Source organism: Giraffa tippelskirchi, chromosome 12, assembly GCF_054371585.1.
Source record: "Giraffa tippelskirchi isolate mGirTip1 chromosome 12, T2T-mGirTip1v1.2.pri, whole genome shotgun sequence".
NCBI lineage: Eukaryota > Metazoa > Chordata > Mammalia > Artiodactyla > Giraffidae > Giraffa > Giraffa tippelskirchi.
In genome coordinates, this window is record NC_137286.1 from 16,040,149 (window position 1) to 16,056,071 (window position 15,923).

Here is a 15,923-nt window from a genome sequence, read left to right on the forward strand (position 1 = left end):
AGCAATATTAAGAGAAATGCAAATGTTTATAGAAACACCACTGGTAGATCATGCAAACCTCAGAAGACTCTGGTGTTTTCTTCAAATTGAGAGAGTAAGCTACCTTTACTTATTTACAAAAGCTTCCTGGAAGGACAAATAATTTATTTATATAAAACCTGTGGGCAGTTATTCATATGAATGGAGTCATCTAATTAGAAACTGTGATATAAAATTGGCTCCTGACAGCTAAAGTTACACTGATATGACCTCTGCCCTGCAAGGCAATCAAGTAAGCCTCAACAAACTGGCAAGGATTATTTTAGATGAAAGAATTGTCCTCAGCTTCATCTTGGTGGACAAGTCAGTGTCTGCTGTCACTGGGAAAGCCAGCTCTACCTGATTCAAGGGATTAGATCTGATAGACAGAGTGCCTGATGAACTATGGATGGAGGTTCATAATATTGTAAAGGAGGCAGTGATCAAAAACCTCTTAAGGGGGAAAAAATGTAAAAAGGCAAAATTTGTCTGAGGAGGCCTTATAAATAGCTGAAAAAAGAAGAGAAGTGAAACACAAAGGAAAAAAAGAAAGATATATCCATCTGAATGCAGACTTCCAAAGAATACCAAGAAGAGATAAGAAAGCCTTCCTCAGTGATCAGTGCAAAGAAATAAGAGGAAAACAACAGAATGGGAAAGACTAGATCTCTTTAAGAAAATTAGAGATACCAAGGAAATATTTCATGCAAAGATGGGCACAGTGAAGGACATAAATAGTATGAACCTAACCGAAGCAGAAAACATAAGAAGAGGTGGCAAGAATACACAGAAGAACTATACAAAAAAGAACTTCATGACACAGATAACCATGATGGTGTGATCCCCCACCTAGAGCCAGACATCCTAGAGTGCAAAGTCAATTGGGCTTTACGAAGCATCAGTACAAACAAAGCTAGTGGAGGTGATGGAATTCCAGGCGAGCTATTTCAAATTCTAGAAGATGATGCTGTGAAATTACTGCACTCAGCATGGCAGAAAATTTGGAAAACTGAGCAGTGGCCACAGGCTTGGAAAAGGTCAGTTTTCATTCCAATCCCCAAGAAAGGCAATTGCAAAGAATGTTCAAACTACCACACAGTTGCACTCAGCTCACACACTAGTAAAGTATTGTTTAAAATTCTCCAAGCCAGGCTTCAACAGTACGTGAACCCTGAAATTCCAGATGTTTGAGCTGGATTTTGAAAAGGCAGAACCAGATATCAAATTTCCAACATCTGTTGAATCATCGAAAAAACAAGAGAGTTCCAGAAAAACATCTACTTCTGCTTTATTGATTACGCCAAAGCCTTTGATTCTGTGGATCATAACAAACTGTGGAAAATTCTTCAAGAGATGGAAATAACGAACCACCTGACCTGCCTCCTGAGAAATCTGTATGCAGGCCAAAAAGCAATAGTTAGAACTGGACATGGAACAACAGACTGGTTCCAAATTGGGGAAGGAGTATGTCAAGGCTGTATATTGTCACCCTGCTTATTTATCTTACATGCAGAGTACATCATGCAAAATGCTGGGCTAGATGAAGCACAAGCTGGAATCAAGATTGCTGGGAGAAATATGAATAACCTCAGATATGCAGATGATACCACCTTTACGGCAGAAAGTGAAAGAGGAGAATGAAAAAGTTGGCTAAAACTCAACATTCAGAAAACTAAGATCATGGCATCCGGTCCCATCACTTCATGGCAAATAGATGGGGAAACAATGGAAAAAGTGACAGACTGTTTCCTTGGGCTCCAAAATCACTGCAGATGGTGACCGTAGCCATGAAATTAAAAGACACTTGTTTCTTGAAAGAAATACTATGACTAACCTAGACAGCTTATTAAAAAGCAGAGACATTACTTTGCCGGTAAAGGTCTGTCGAAGAATTGATGCTTTTGAACTCTGGTGTTGGAGAAGACTCTTGAGAGTCCCTTGGACTGCAAGGAGATCCAACCAGTCAATCCTAAGGGAAGTCAGTCCTGAATATTCATTGGAAAGACTGACGCTGAAGCTGAAGTTCCAATACTTTGGCCACCTAATGCAAAGGACTGACTCATTATAAAACATCCTGATGCTGGGAAAAATCGAAGGAAGGAGAAAAAGGCGATGACAGAGGATGAGGTGGTTGGATGGTATCACCGACTCAATGAGCATGAGTTTGAGCAAGCTCCAGGAGTTGGTGATAGACAGGGAAGCCTGGCATGGTACAGTCCATGGGGTCGCAAAGTTTTGGACACTACTGAGTGACTGAACTGAACTGAACCGATTCATATACATACCGTAACATAATTGTGATAAAAAAATCATTACTATTATTATATATATATATATACATACATATATATATATACACACACACATATATATTTTATTTTTCCAAGTTCAAATTTCCTCTCCTATAATAAAATCTATTACATGTTCAGGAGTTACCTGATCTTTCAAATGTTTTGTGGGAAGAGGAGCTAGAAGAATCAACGTTATGCTACCCTGGGTAGTACTGTTGCTGTGGGTTATAAACTGTCCTTCTTTGACCAAGGAGTCTTGTGTCTTCTGTCAGTACCCATGAAACTATGACAAGTCAACTTATTTGTTTGAAGGTCTGATAAAATATTTCAGTGATTGACAGTTTATACCAATAAAACTCTAATAGATATTCTTGAATTCAAAATTCTATCACTACAAGCCACTTGATTAAATGCTTCTATTTTTAAATTTCAATATTATTGTATATACTATTTAACCTTTGAGCCAAAAAGCTTCTTGGTTTTAGTAAAGGTTTAAAGAAAATGAAACTCTTTTAGAGACAAAAAAAAACCTTTCCTCATCATATTTCTTAATGGCATTTCTCCATAATACTAGAGCACAACAAAGTTATAACAGGAATAATTTTAAAAAAGGTAGGGTAGATTGAGGAATTAGCTCTGATTTTTGGCCCAAATGTCAGGGGCATGGGTTTGGGTTCTAATGTAGCAGAAGGGTTGGGATCTGCCTTGTGAGGTTACAACAGATCCTTTTCAGTGTGGAGGTAAGAAATTTTAAAAGAGAACTCGTGTAAGCTTTAAGGAAAGGGCAAAGAATACGTGGTTTGTCAGAAGGATCAAAGACATTTTAATAGTCTGGGAGAGGTATCTCTGTTTTGCTTACTGTTTACTACTAACTTGGATTCATTCTCCATAAAGTTAGATGTGATCTGTAGATTTTTGTCCAGTAGAATAGATAACCCCAATGATTATATTTTATCATGCTCTGACCTATAATATTTCAACATCTCTTCTCCATCTCTCCATTCTCTTGACCTAGTGCTTCTCATTAACAGATCAGCAAACTAGAAACAGAAAGTCTTGATTTCCACTGGTCTGAGTGAGGGATGAGCACTGCTCACTTGTCAATGAGGCCTCTGCGGATCTGCTGCATCTCGAGCTCCACGCATTTGTCCCCCTCAGTGTCAACATCATCACAGCAGGCCTCACCGTCTGGAGCTCACATATATAATTTAGTTTTCCAAGTTCAAATTTCTTCTCCTATAATAAAACCTATTACATGTTCAGGAGTTACCTGATCTTTCAAATGCTTTGTGGGAAGAGGAGCTAGAAGAATCAACATTATGCTACCCTGGGTAGTACTACTGCTGTGGGTTATAAACTGTCCTTCTTCTTTGACCAAGGAGTCTTGTGTCTTCTCTCAGTATCCATGAAACTATGACAAGTCAGCTTATTTGTTTGAAGGTCTGATAAAATATTTCAGTGATTGACAGTTTTACCAATAAAACTCTCCTGCTTTGGCTGCTGTGACTGACTTTAAGTATTTTGAGGCAGAGTCAGACAGGAATAGGATTATTACTGGCTTCACTTAATAAAGCTAGTTTGTTCCCTATTACTGAATTTTTTTTCAATTGGTTTAGAATCTGGTAAGGGGACAGATTACAAAAAAATTATCAAATACCTAGACATATGGACAAAGGTGGTTGTGTGTCTTTTGAATGTCATACAGTACCTCTGCCTAATATGCCTACCCAGAGAGATTTTCAATCCTTTAGGTGATAAATCTTTTACCTAATATTTGTATTTATTAAGGCCCACTCCCCAAGAAGTCAGATGCCAACTTGAAGATTTTTGTCCAGTTGAAAAGACAAGCACAATGCTTATGGTTTAATTTATATTAGCTTGCTTTATATCTAAGCTAATTCCAGCATTTTTAACAGCACAAATAAACACTCAGTTTCTCAAATGCTCACTGAACTACTTAAACCTCCTCATAGGTTCTCACATTAATGAGTTCGAAAAAAAATCTTTGATGCCTATTCACTATTTTATTTTACCTACCCTAAAAATTATACTTTCAAAGAACTGTAATTAATTTGTACCCTGAACTCATAAGACATTAAGCTTAACAGGAAGGAAAAAAAAAAAAAAACCTGAAACAGTGGCATGTACTATACTAGATGAAGTACAGAACAATGTAATGGGAAAGTACCTGAAAAATGGAAAGAAGGAACACAGAATCATTTAAAGACAGGCCAAACTTGTTTGCAAGTGGTGAGGGGCACCACTATTGTAATAACTGGGTGAACAAACAGCTGAATGATGAATAAATTCAGAAGGAATGCCTCTAACATTCACTAATGTGCATGATTAAGAGAATTTTTCTAAAGCAAGTTGGGAATAATACGTTACTCTTAAGTAGCAATTTGTTACTATCTCTTCAAATTATATCCTTTAAGTTGGTCTCAATGAATTGCCTTTTGTAAACTGCTGGTAAGAAATCCTAACAAGGTCAGAGTTCTATAAAATCTGATTGAACCCAGGCCTTTGTTGTTGTTCCATTGCTAAGGTATGTCCCACTCTTTGTGACTCCAGGGAGTGGGCACTCCATGCTACCCTGTCCTTCACTATCTCCTGAAGTTTGCTCAAGTTCATGTCCATTGAGTCAGTGATACTTTCTAACCATCTCAAGTTCTGCTGCCCCTTCTACTTTTGCCTTCAATCCTTCTCAGCATCAGGGTCTTTTCCAATGAGTCAGCTCTTAACATCAGGTGACCAAATATTGGAATTTCAGTTTCAGCATCAGTCCTTTCAATGAATATTCAGAGTTGATTTCCTTTAGGATTGACTGGATCGATCTCCATGCTGTCCAAGGGAATCGCTAGAGTTCTCCAGCATCCCAATTCAAAAGCATCAATTTATCAGCACTCAGCCTTCTTTCTGACCCATGTCTCACATCTGTACATGACTACTGGAAAAACCACAGCTTTGACTATACAGACCAGACCCTTATCAGCAAAGTGATGCTATCTCTGTTTTTTAATACGCTGTCTAGATTTGTCATAGCTTTCCTTCCAAGGAGCAAACATTTTAATATCATGGCTTCAGTCACCATCTGCAGTGATTCTGGAGTCTAAGAAAATAAAATCTTTCATTGCTTCCACCTTTCCCCTTCTATTTTCCATGAAATGATGTGAACTGAGGCCCACTTATCAGTTAAAAAAATAATAATAAGGTGGGTAATTTGTTAAACTTGGCAGACTGGGACTCAGTTTAGCTATATTTATATATATATATACATATATACACACATATATATATGTATATATATATATATGTATATACGTATATATATATATATGTTACAAAGGACACAAAAATTTTTATTTATTCATTTTGTTGTTCCAGGGATAGTTTACAATGTTACCATGAGGCTTAAGTAAATAAATTTTAGTACAAGTTCTGAAATCATATTACAGAAGTTGGTCAAAAATATGTTCAAAAGGAAAATATATTCTACTGGGAGGAAACAGAAAAACTTGATAATTATTTTTTTTAACGGAAGAAAAGAAAGTGATCTCAAGTCGGATGCAATAAACCTAAAAGTAACTCAAAAAGAAACAAAGGCTGAAAATTTTATAAACCTAAATAAAATTTTTATAAGAATAAGGAAAAATCAATTATCAGAAAATAAGGACATGAAGGGAAAAGAAAGTGAAAAATAGAACTACAGAAATAAAAGTCCATCCTAAAGGAGATCAGTCCTGGGTGTTCATTGGAAGGACTGATGTTGAAGCTGAAACTCCAATATTTTGCCACCTGATGCTAAGAGGTGACTGATTTGAAAAGACCCTGATGCTGGGAAAGATTGAGGGCAGGAGGAGAAGGGGACGGCGGAGGATGAGATGGTTGGATGGCATCACCGACTCAATGGACATGAGTTTGGGTAAACTCCAGGAGTTGGTGATGGACAGGGAGGCCTGGCAAGCTGCAGTTCATGGGGTCGCAAAGAGTCAGAGAAGACTGAGCGACCGAACTGAACTGAATAAAAGTTAAATAAAACTGAAAGTAAAAATCTAGGAGATGGTGACAATAATAATGATCGACAAAGACAAATAGTTATATTTAAACATTTGACTAGTCTGGTACCAATGAGGCAAATTGCAGTTAAAAATGATCTATTAAAATTTACTAAAATTGCTTAAAGGAGGCTGCTCAGGACTATTAGTTACATTTCAGTTCAGCTCAGTTGAGTCAGTCAGTCATGTCCAACTCTTTATGACCCCATGGACTATAGCATACCAGGCCTCCCTGTCCATCACCAAATCCAAGAGCCTACTCAAACTCAGGTCCATTGAGTCAGTGGTGCCATTCAACCATCTCATCCGCTCTCATCCCCTTCTCTTCCTGCCTTCAATCTTGCCCAGCATCAGGGTCTTTTTCAATGAGTCAGTTCATCACATCAGGTGGCCAAAGTACTGAAGTTTCAGCTTCAGCATCAGTCCTTCCAATGAATATTCACGACTGATTTCCCCTAGGTGGGACTGGTTTGATGTCCTTGCAGTCCCAGGAAATCTCAAATGTCTTCTCCAACACCACAGTTCAAAAGCATCAATTCTTTGGTGCTCAGCTTTCTTTATAGTCCAATCCTCACCTCCATACATGACTACTGGAAAAACCATAGCTTTGACTAGATGGACCTTTGTCAGCAAAGTAAATTCTCTGCGTTTTAATATGCTGTCTAGGTTGGTCATAGCTTTTCTTCCAAGGAGCAAGTATCTTTTAATTTCATGGCTGCAGACACCATCTGCAGTGATTTTGGCCACCCCCCCACCCAAACAAAAATCATGTTTCCATTGTTTCCCCATCAATTTGCCATGAAGTGATGGGACCAGATGCCATGATCTTAGTTTTCTGAATGTTGAGTTTTAAGCCAACTTTTTCATTTTCCTCTTTCATTTTCATCAAGAGGCTCTTTAATTCTTCTTCCCTTTCTGCCATATAGGTGGTGTCATCTGCATATTTGAGGTTATTGATATTTCTGTCAGCAACCTTGATTTGAGCTTGTGCTTCACCCAGCCAGGCATTTCACATGATGTACTCTGCATATAAGTTATATAAGCAGGGTGACAATATACAGCTTTGACGTACTCCTTTCCCAATTTGGAACCAGTCTGTTCCATGTCCAGTTATAACTGTTGCTTCTTGACCTCCATACAGACTTCTCAGGAGGCAGGTAAGGTGGTCTGGTATTCCCAACTCTTGAAGAATTTTCCATGTTTGTTGTGATCCACAGAGTCAAAGGCTTTGGTGTAATCAATAAAGCAGAAGTGTATGTTTTTCTGGAATTCTCTTGCTTTTATATAATCCAACAAATGTTGGCAATTTGATCTCTGGTTCCTCTGCCTTTTCTAAATCCAACTTGAACATCTGGAAGCTCAGTGTTCTCGTACTGTTAAAGCCTGGCTTGGAGAAATGTGAACAATACTTTGCTAGCATGTGAAATGAGTGCAATTGTGTGGTAGTTTGAACATTCTTTGGCATTGTCCTTCTTTGTGACTGGAATGAAAACTGACCTTTTCCAAGCCTGTGGCCACTGATGAGTTTTCCAAATTGGCTTGCATATTGAGTGCAGCAATTTCACAGCATCATCTTCTAGGATTTGAAATAGCTCACCTGGAATTCCATCACCTCCACTAGCTTTGTTTATACTGATGCTTCCTAAGACCCATTTGACTTCACATTCCAGGATGTCTGGCTCTAGGTGAGTGATCACACCATCATGGTTATTTGGTTCATGAAGTTCTTTTTGTATAGTTCTTCTGTGTATTCTTGCCACCTCTTCTTAATATCTTCTGCTTCTGTTAGGTCTATACTATTTCTGTCCTCTAGTGTGCCCATCTTTGCATGAAATATTCCCTTGGTATCTCTGATTTTCTTAAAGCAATCTCTAGTCTTTCCCATTCTATTGTTTTCCTCTATTTCTTTTCACTGATCACTGAGCAAGGCTTTCTTATCTCTCCTTGCTTTTCTTTGGAACTCTGCATTCAGATGGCTATAACTTTCCTTTTGTATTTTGCCTTTAGCTCTCTCTCTCTTTTTTTTTTTTCAACTATTTGTAAGGCTTCCTCAGACAACCATTTTGCCTTTTGCATTTTTTCTTCTTGCAGATGGTCTTGATCACCGCCTCCTGTAACACGTTACAAACCTCCACCCATAGTTCATCAGGCACTATGTCTATCAGATCTAATCACTTGAATCTATTTCTCACTTCAGTGTATAATCATAAGGGATTTGATTTAGGTCATACCTGAATGGTCTAGTTGTTTTCCCTACCTTCTTCAATTTAAGTCTGAATTTGGCAATAAGGAGTTCATGATCTGAGCCACAGTCAGCTCCCGGTCTTGTTTTTGCTGACTGTATAGAGCTTCTCCATCTTTGGCTGCACAGAACATAATCAATCTGATTTTGGTATTGACCATCTGGTGATGTCCATGTGTAGAGTCTTCTCTTGTGTTGTTGGAAAAGGGTGTTTGCTACGATCAGTGTGTTTTCTTGGGAAAACCCTGTTTGCCTTTGCCCTGCTTCATTCTGTACTCCAAGGCCAGATTTGCCTGTTACTCCAGGTATCTGTTGACTTCCTACTTGAGCATTCCAGTCCCCTATAATGAAAACGGCATCTTTTTTTTTTTGGTGTTAGTTCTAGAAGGTCTTGAATAAGACCTCTAGGTCTTGAATAAGTCCTAAAAGGTCTTGGTTCTAGGTCTTCATAGAACCGTTCAGCTTCAGCTTCTTCAGCATTACTGTTTGGGGCACAGACTTGGATTACTGTGATATTGAATGGTTTCCCTTGGTAACAAATAGAGATCATTCTGTTGTTTTTGAGATAGCACCGAAGAACTTCATTTTGGACCCTTTTGTTTATTATGAGGGCTACTCCATTTCTTCTAAGTAATTCTTTCCCACAGTAGTAGATATAATGGTCAGCTGAGTTAAATTTACCCATTCCAGTACATTTTAATTCACTGATTCCTAAAATGTCGATGGTTACTCCTGTTAACTCCTGTTTGACCACTTCCAATTTACCTTGATTCAGGGACCTAACATTCCAGGTTCCTATGCAATATTGTTCTTTACAGCACCAGAGTTTACTTCCATCACTAGCCACATGCATATCTGGTCATTGTTTTTGCTTTGGCTCTGTCTCTTCATTCTTTCTGGAGTTTTCTCCACTCTGTCCAGTAGCATATTGGACACTTATGGACCTGGGGAGTTCATCTTTCAGTGTCGTATCTTTTTGCCTTTTCATACTTTTCATGGCGTTCTCAAGGCAAATATACTGAAGTGATTTGCCATTCCCTTCTCCAGCGGACCATGTTTTGTCAGAACTCTCCAACATGACCCATCCGTCTTGGGTGGCCGTACATGGCGTGGCTGGCCTTTTCATTGAATTAGGCTGTTGTCCATGTGATCAGTTCGATTAGTTTTCTGTGATTGTGGTTTTCATTCTGTCTGCCCTCTGATGGATAAGGATAAGAGGTCTTTGGAAGTTTCCTGATGAGAGAGACTGACTGTGGGGGAAACTGGGTCTTGTTCTGATGGGTGGGTCCATGCACAGTAAATATTTAATCCAATTTTCTACTGATGGGCGGCTGTGTGTTCTCTCCCTGTTGTTTGACATGAGAGCAAACTATGGTGGAGGTAATGAAGATAATGGTGACCTCCTTCAAAAGATCTTGTGCATGCACTGCCACACTCAGTGCCTCCAACCCTGCAGCAGGCCACTGCCAACCCGTGCCTCTGCCTGAGACTCCTGTACACTCACAGGCAAGTCTGGGTCAGTCTCTTGTTGGGTCACTGCTCCTTTCTTCTGGGTCCTGGTGCACACAAGGTTTGTTTGTGTCCTCCAAGAGTCTGTTTCCCCCGTCCTGGGTAAGTTCTGGCAGCTCTGTGGTGGGGTTAATGGTGACCTCTTCCAAGAGGGCCTACACTACACCCAGGTGTGCTGCATCCAGAACCCCTGCCCCTGTGGCAGGACACTGATATTTTTACTTGCATTTAAGCATGCTCAGATCATGAACTCCTTATTCATGACTTAAATTCAGAAATAAATTGAAGAAAGTAGGGAAAACCATGAGACTATTCAGGTATGACCTAAATCAAATCCCTTATGATTATACAGTGGAAGTGACAAATAGATTCAAGGGATTGGTCTGATAGACACAGTGCCTGAAAAACTATGGACAGAGGTTCATGACATTGTACAGGAGGCAGTGATCAAGACCATCCCGTGGAAGAAGAAAGGCAAAATGGTTGTCTGAGGAGGTCTTACAAATAGCTGAGAAAAGAAGAGAAGTGAAAGGCAAAGGAGAAAAGGAAAGATATACTCATTTGAATGCAGAGTTCAAAGAATAGCAAGGAGAGATAAGAAAGTTTTCCTCAGTGATCAATGCAAACAAACAGAGGAAAAGAATAGAATGGAAAAGACTAGACATCTCTTCAGGAAAATCAGAGATACCAAGGGAATATTTCTTGCAAAGATGGGCTCAATAAATGACAAAAATGGTATGAACCTAATGGAAGCAGAAGATATTAAGAGGTGGCAAGAATACACAGAACTATACAAAAAAGAACTTCAATAACCATGATGGTGTGATCACTCACCTAGAGCCAGACATCCTGGAATGTGAAGTCAAGTGGGCCTTAGGAAGTGTCACCATGAACAAAGGTAGGAGAGGTGATGGAATTCCAGGTGAGCTATTTCAAATCCTAGAAGATGATGGTGTGAAATTGCTACACTCAATATGCCAGCAAATCTGAAAAACTCATCAGTGGCCACAGGCTTGGAAAAGGTCAGTTTACATTCCAATCCCAAAGAAAGGCAATGCCAAAGAATGTTCAAACTACCACATAATTGCAGTCGTCTCACATGCTAGCAAAGTATTGTTCAAAATTCTCCAAGCCAGACTTCAACTGTGAGCTTCCAGATGTTCAAGTTGGATTTAGAAAAGGCAGAGGAACCAGAGATCAAATTGTCAACAGCCACTGGATCAGAGAAAAGGCAAATGAATTCCAGAAAAACATCTATTTCTGCTTCATTGGTTATGCCAAAGCCTTTGGCTCTGTGGATCACAACAAACTATGGAAAATTCTTCAAGAGATGGGAATACCAGACCACCTTACCTGCCTCCTGAGAAATCTGTATGCAGGTCAAGAAGCAACAGTTAGAACTGGACATGGAATAACAGACTGATTCCAAATTGGGAATGGAGTATGTCAAGGCCTTTTATTGTCACCCTGCTTATATAACTTATATGCAGAGTACATCATGCAAAATGCTGGTTGCATGAACCACAAGCTGGAATCACGATTGCTGGGAGAAATATTAATAACCTCTGATGTGCAGATGATACCACCTATATACTAGAAAACGAAAAGGAACTAAAGGGCCTCTTGGCTATGATGTTATGAAGGACTCATATAATTTGAATTCCAATGAAAGCTTAGGATTTAAACTTACTAGGTGAATATAAATTCAAAAATTCCCATATATTCCTATGTAGTTTAATGGTTATGTATACTTATCTGATTTGTGTCGGTTGAAATTTTGTCTGTCTAGGCGTATTATTCCATTAGCATGGATCATATTCCCAGTGACCGCTACAAGACTACAGGATATAAAAATGTTTATAATGTTTTTAGAAATAAGTATCCAATGCCAATTTAATCCAAGCTTATCTTACTTATCTAGATAAGGTCAGGTGTACCATAAATCATAAATGATATAATTAATAGCCTTTTTACTTCAGGATAATAATTTATCATTTTCCAGGCACTACTAAAGTGAAAGTGAAGTAGCTCAGTCATGTCCAACTCTTTGTGACCCCATGGACTGTAGCCTACCAGTCCTCAATCCATGGAATTTTCCAGGCAAGAGTACTGGAGTGGGTTGCCATTTCCCTCTCCAGGGGATCTTCCTGACCCAGGGATCCAACCCGGGTCTCCCACATTGCAGGCAGATGCTTTACTGTCTGAGCTACCAGGGAAGCCTACTATGTTTATCTCAATTCCTAGAAAAGCTTACTGCTATCACATGTGATGAAGCTATTGTCTATTTTATTCGAATGGCGAGAGTGTCTGGTTAAAAAATTATCTTTCTTAAAAAGTTCTATTCTTCCATGAAATCCACTAGTTATTCTTATTGTCTGATTTGAATAAGTGACAAATCCAAAGCTTGACAATACCTAGTGTAAAAATGCTCTCAGTTTTATCCTGCAAGAGTAATGAAATCATAGGGAATAAAAAAAACCCCTCTATTACCTTTTGTAAGTTATTCTTGCATGACTTTTGACAATGAAAAATTTCATTCTACATTTAACTCCCTTTCCACACACACACACACACACACACACACACTATGCTATATTAGAGGAATGATTTAACACAGGGAGACAAATGATGGAGAACACTGAAGTGGAAATTTAAACTTCTTTCTATTATTATAAAACAAATGCAGAAGGGATCTGGGTATCTACCGATATTATTCAGGGCTCAGTCAAGAAACAGAGGTCACTGAGAGTAAGTAGATTACTTGGCTACTTAGAATTGGTGGGTGAAAATAGGGACATGATAACTTAATAACTTTTAAAACACTGGAGAAGTTTAAGTCAGGAATTTTTCAGGGAATGGCAGAACAATGTTTGCATGAAGGTTTCCACTTGCTTCATTTGCATGTAATTCCACAGTGGTCTCGGTAGAACCCTTAGTATTCTGGATACAATCTCTCAAAGGCCATTTGCTGAAACACATCTTCTTGCCTTAGTTGCCTGGGAGAATGATGACTTTTTCCATTTTCTAAATCTTTTGTGAATAGATCTCATTGATTAGAATGAAAAAGAATCCTGTGTGTGCTAAGTCACTTCTGTTGTGTCCAACTCTTTCCCTAGGGACTGTAGTCCACCAGGCTCCTCTGTCAATGGGATTCTCCAGGTAAGGGTACTGGAGTGCCTTCCTCCAGGGGATCTTTCTGACCCAGGGATCAAACCTGCATCTCTCATGTATGCTTCATTGGCAGATAGGTTCTTTACTACTAGCTCCACCTGGGAAGCCCAAAGAAGAATCTTACTAGAAACCAAATCTATACTATAAGCTTCAAAAATGTATTTTCCAGTAGTTGTTGTTGTTGTTCAGTCACCAAGTTGTGTTTGACTCTTTGCAACCTGTGGCTTCCCTGTCCCTCACCATACTAAATAGCAACAAATAATATCTGGCATCTGAGTAACATAGCATGTAAGCTGACTTTGACAAATGGTGGTACATTTTGAAGTGACAGGGAATTAGAAAAGTGGTAATAATCACTCCTATCTATAGGTTTAATTTTTGAATAGAAAATACAAAGGCATGAAGTTTAAAATAAGCCAAGTAATCACTCTCTATGGTATCCATAAATTCATTTAATAAAAGGGGTTAGAGGAAGACATACTTATATTTGCTTTCATACATACACACACACACACACACATACATACATACATACATACATACATACATACATACATACATACATACATATATTATACGTGCGCTTCTCAGGTGGTGCTAGTGGTAAAGAACCTGCCTGCCAATGCAGGAGACATAAGAGATGTGGGAAGATCCCCTAGAGAAGGGCATGAAAACCTACTCCAGTATTCATGCCTAGAAAATCCATGAACAGGGGAGCCTGGTGGGCTACAGTCCATGGGCTTGCAAAGAGTTGGACACAACTGAGGCAACTTAGGACTCACACATATGTGTGTGTGAGTGTATGTGTGTGTGTGTGTGTAAACATGACAGAAGAACAGCAGTTACTTGCTTTGCTGAGGTTTGTGTGGGGAGCTGGAGGGATTAGGGTCTGAATATTTGTACAGATCAGTATGAGGGTATTTTTTGATAGATTTTCAAATTTTTAATTTTTCAAACTTTGTGATTATGAATTTATTTCCAATTTAAACAATAAACATTTGAAACAGTATGATTTGTTTCAACATCAGGAATTTTTCCCTGATGCAAACATCATTCACAAGGACATATCTATAGGATAAATTCTTATAAGTGAAACTGAGTCTAAGACAGTATTATTTAAAGTGTAACTTGCAAAGAGACAACAGTAACAGTACCTGGAATGTTGTCAGAAAAGGTAATTATTACTCTCCATCCTGGGTCTACTGAATCCACATCACCAGAGATGGGACACAGGAATTTGCATTTAAGGAGCTTCTATAGGTGACACACATGCTAACACTCAAAACATGTTTGTATTCTATGGGCAAATCTCCCTCTGGAAGGTTGGTACTGATTTGTGTCTCTTCAGCAATAGATTTCCTATGTAAGGCAAGCCATTATTAAATTTTGGGATTTTTAACAAGTTTATAGATGCAATATGGTGTCATTTGGACTCATCTGTACTCTTACTATTGAGGTTATATATCTTTTCACATCATTAAAAGGTACTCATATTTTTCTTTCTACATTCTAACAACATAGATTTATTACCACTTCATGTAAATGGAATTATACATTATGCACGCATTTATGTTTGACTTATTTTTTTCAACATAATGTTTGTGAGAATCATCTACATTGTTGTGCACATTTGTAGATTATTGATTCTCATTTAAGCTGCTTATTCATTTCTATCAATATAAAAGCATCTACTTATCTATTCAAGTGATGAATGGTTTTAGGGTACTTTGAAGTTTTGTGTCATTATAAATAGTGTAGCTGGGAACATTCTATTATGTCTTTCATTAAATAGATGAGAAAAGTACTATTGGGTATATATCTTAGACTAGAACCACTGAGTCATTCAGAACACATTCATTCAACTGGACAGATATGCCAAATAATATTTCAAAGAACTTATACAAATTTACTCTCACGACTGCAGTGTTAAGATTTTTTAATTGCTTCGCATCCTTGACAACACTTGGCGTGTCAGCCTTTTTAATTTTAGGCATTATTCTGGGGTGTACTGGTATGTTGTAAGTTTAATTGCATTTACCCTATGACTAATAAAGTTGACCACCTTTCATGTTTAATTTTCATATTCTTTTTAATGAAGTATCCTTTCTCCAGGGGAAGGCTATATCAAATGACTGGATATTATGGAGTATACAAACACTAACAGCATTATCTCAAGCCAGGTACAACTCTGGGAATATTTTAGCTCCAGAGCTCTCCATGAAATTGAATAAGGCCTACGCTACAACTGCTCCCAAGGTCAGTTTCTCAGTTAAGTTCAGTCTCTCAGTTGTGTCTGACTCTGTGCAACTCCGTGGACTATAGCACATCAGGCTTCCCTGTCCATCACCAACTACTAGAGCTTGCTCAAACCCATGTCCATCGAGTCGGTGATCCATCCAACCATCTCATCCTCTGTCAGCCCCTCTCCTCCTGCCTTCAGTCTTTCCCAGCATCAGGGTATTTTCCAGCATCAGGGTCTTTTCCAATGAGTCAATTCTTCACATCAAGTGGCCAAAGTATTGGAATTTTGGCTTCAGCATCAGTCTTTCCAATGAATGCTCAGGATTGATTTCTTTAGTATTGACTGGTTTGATCTTGCAGTACAAGGGACTCTCAAAAGTCTTCTCCAACACCATA

At 38.6% G+C, this 15,923-nt stretch overlaps 1 long non-coding RNA gene across 2 annotated transcripts in view; it reads left to right on the forward strand.

Moving 5' to 3' along the window:
• Positions 1-15,923, forward strand: part of LOC145529032 (uncharacterized) — a 130,273-nt gene that overhangs the window by 34,847 nt on the left and 79,503 nt on the right. Inside the window, exon 4 of one of the 2 annotated variants that reach the window (XR_014070856.1) lies at positions 13,232-13,274. The exons of the other annotated variant lie outside the window; for it this stretch is intronic. This is a non-coding gene — a long non-coding RNA (uncharacterized LOC145529032). The remainder of the gene's footprint in view (positions 1-13,231; positions 13,275-15,923) is intronic. 2 annotated transcript variants of the gene reach the window in all.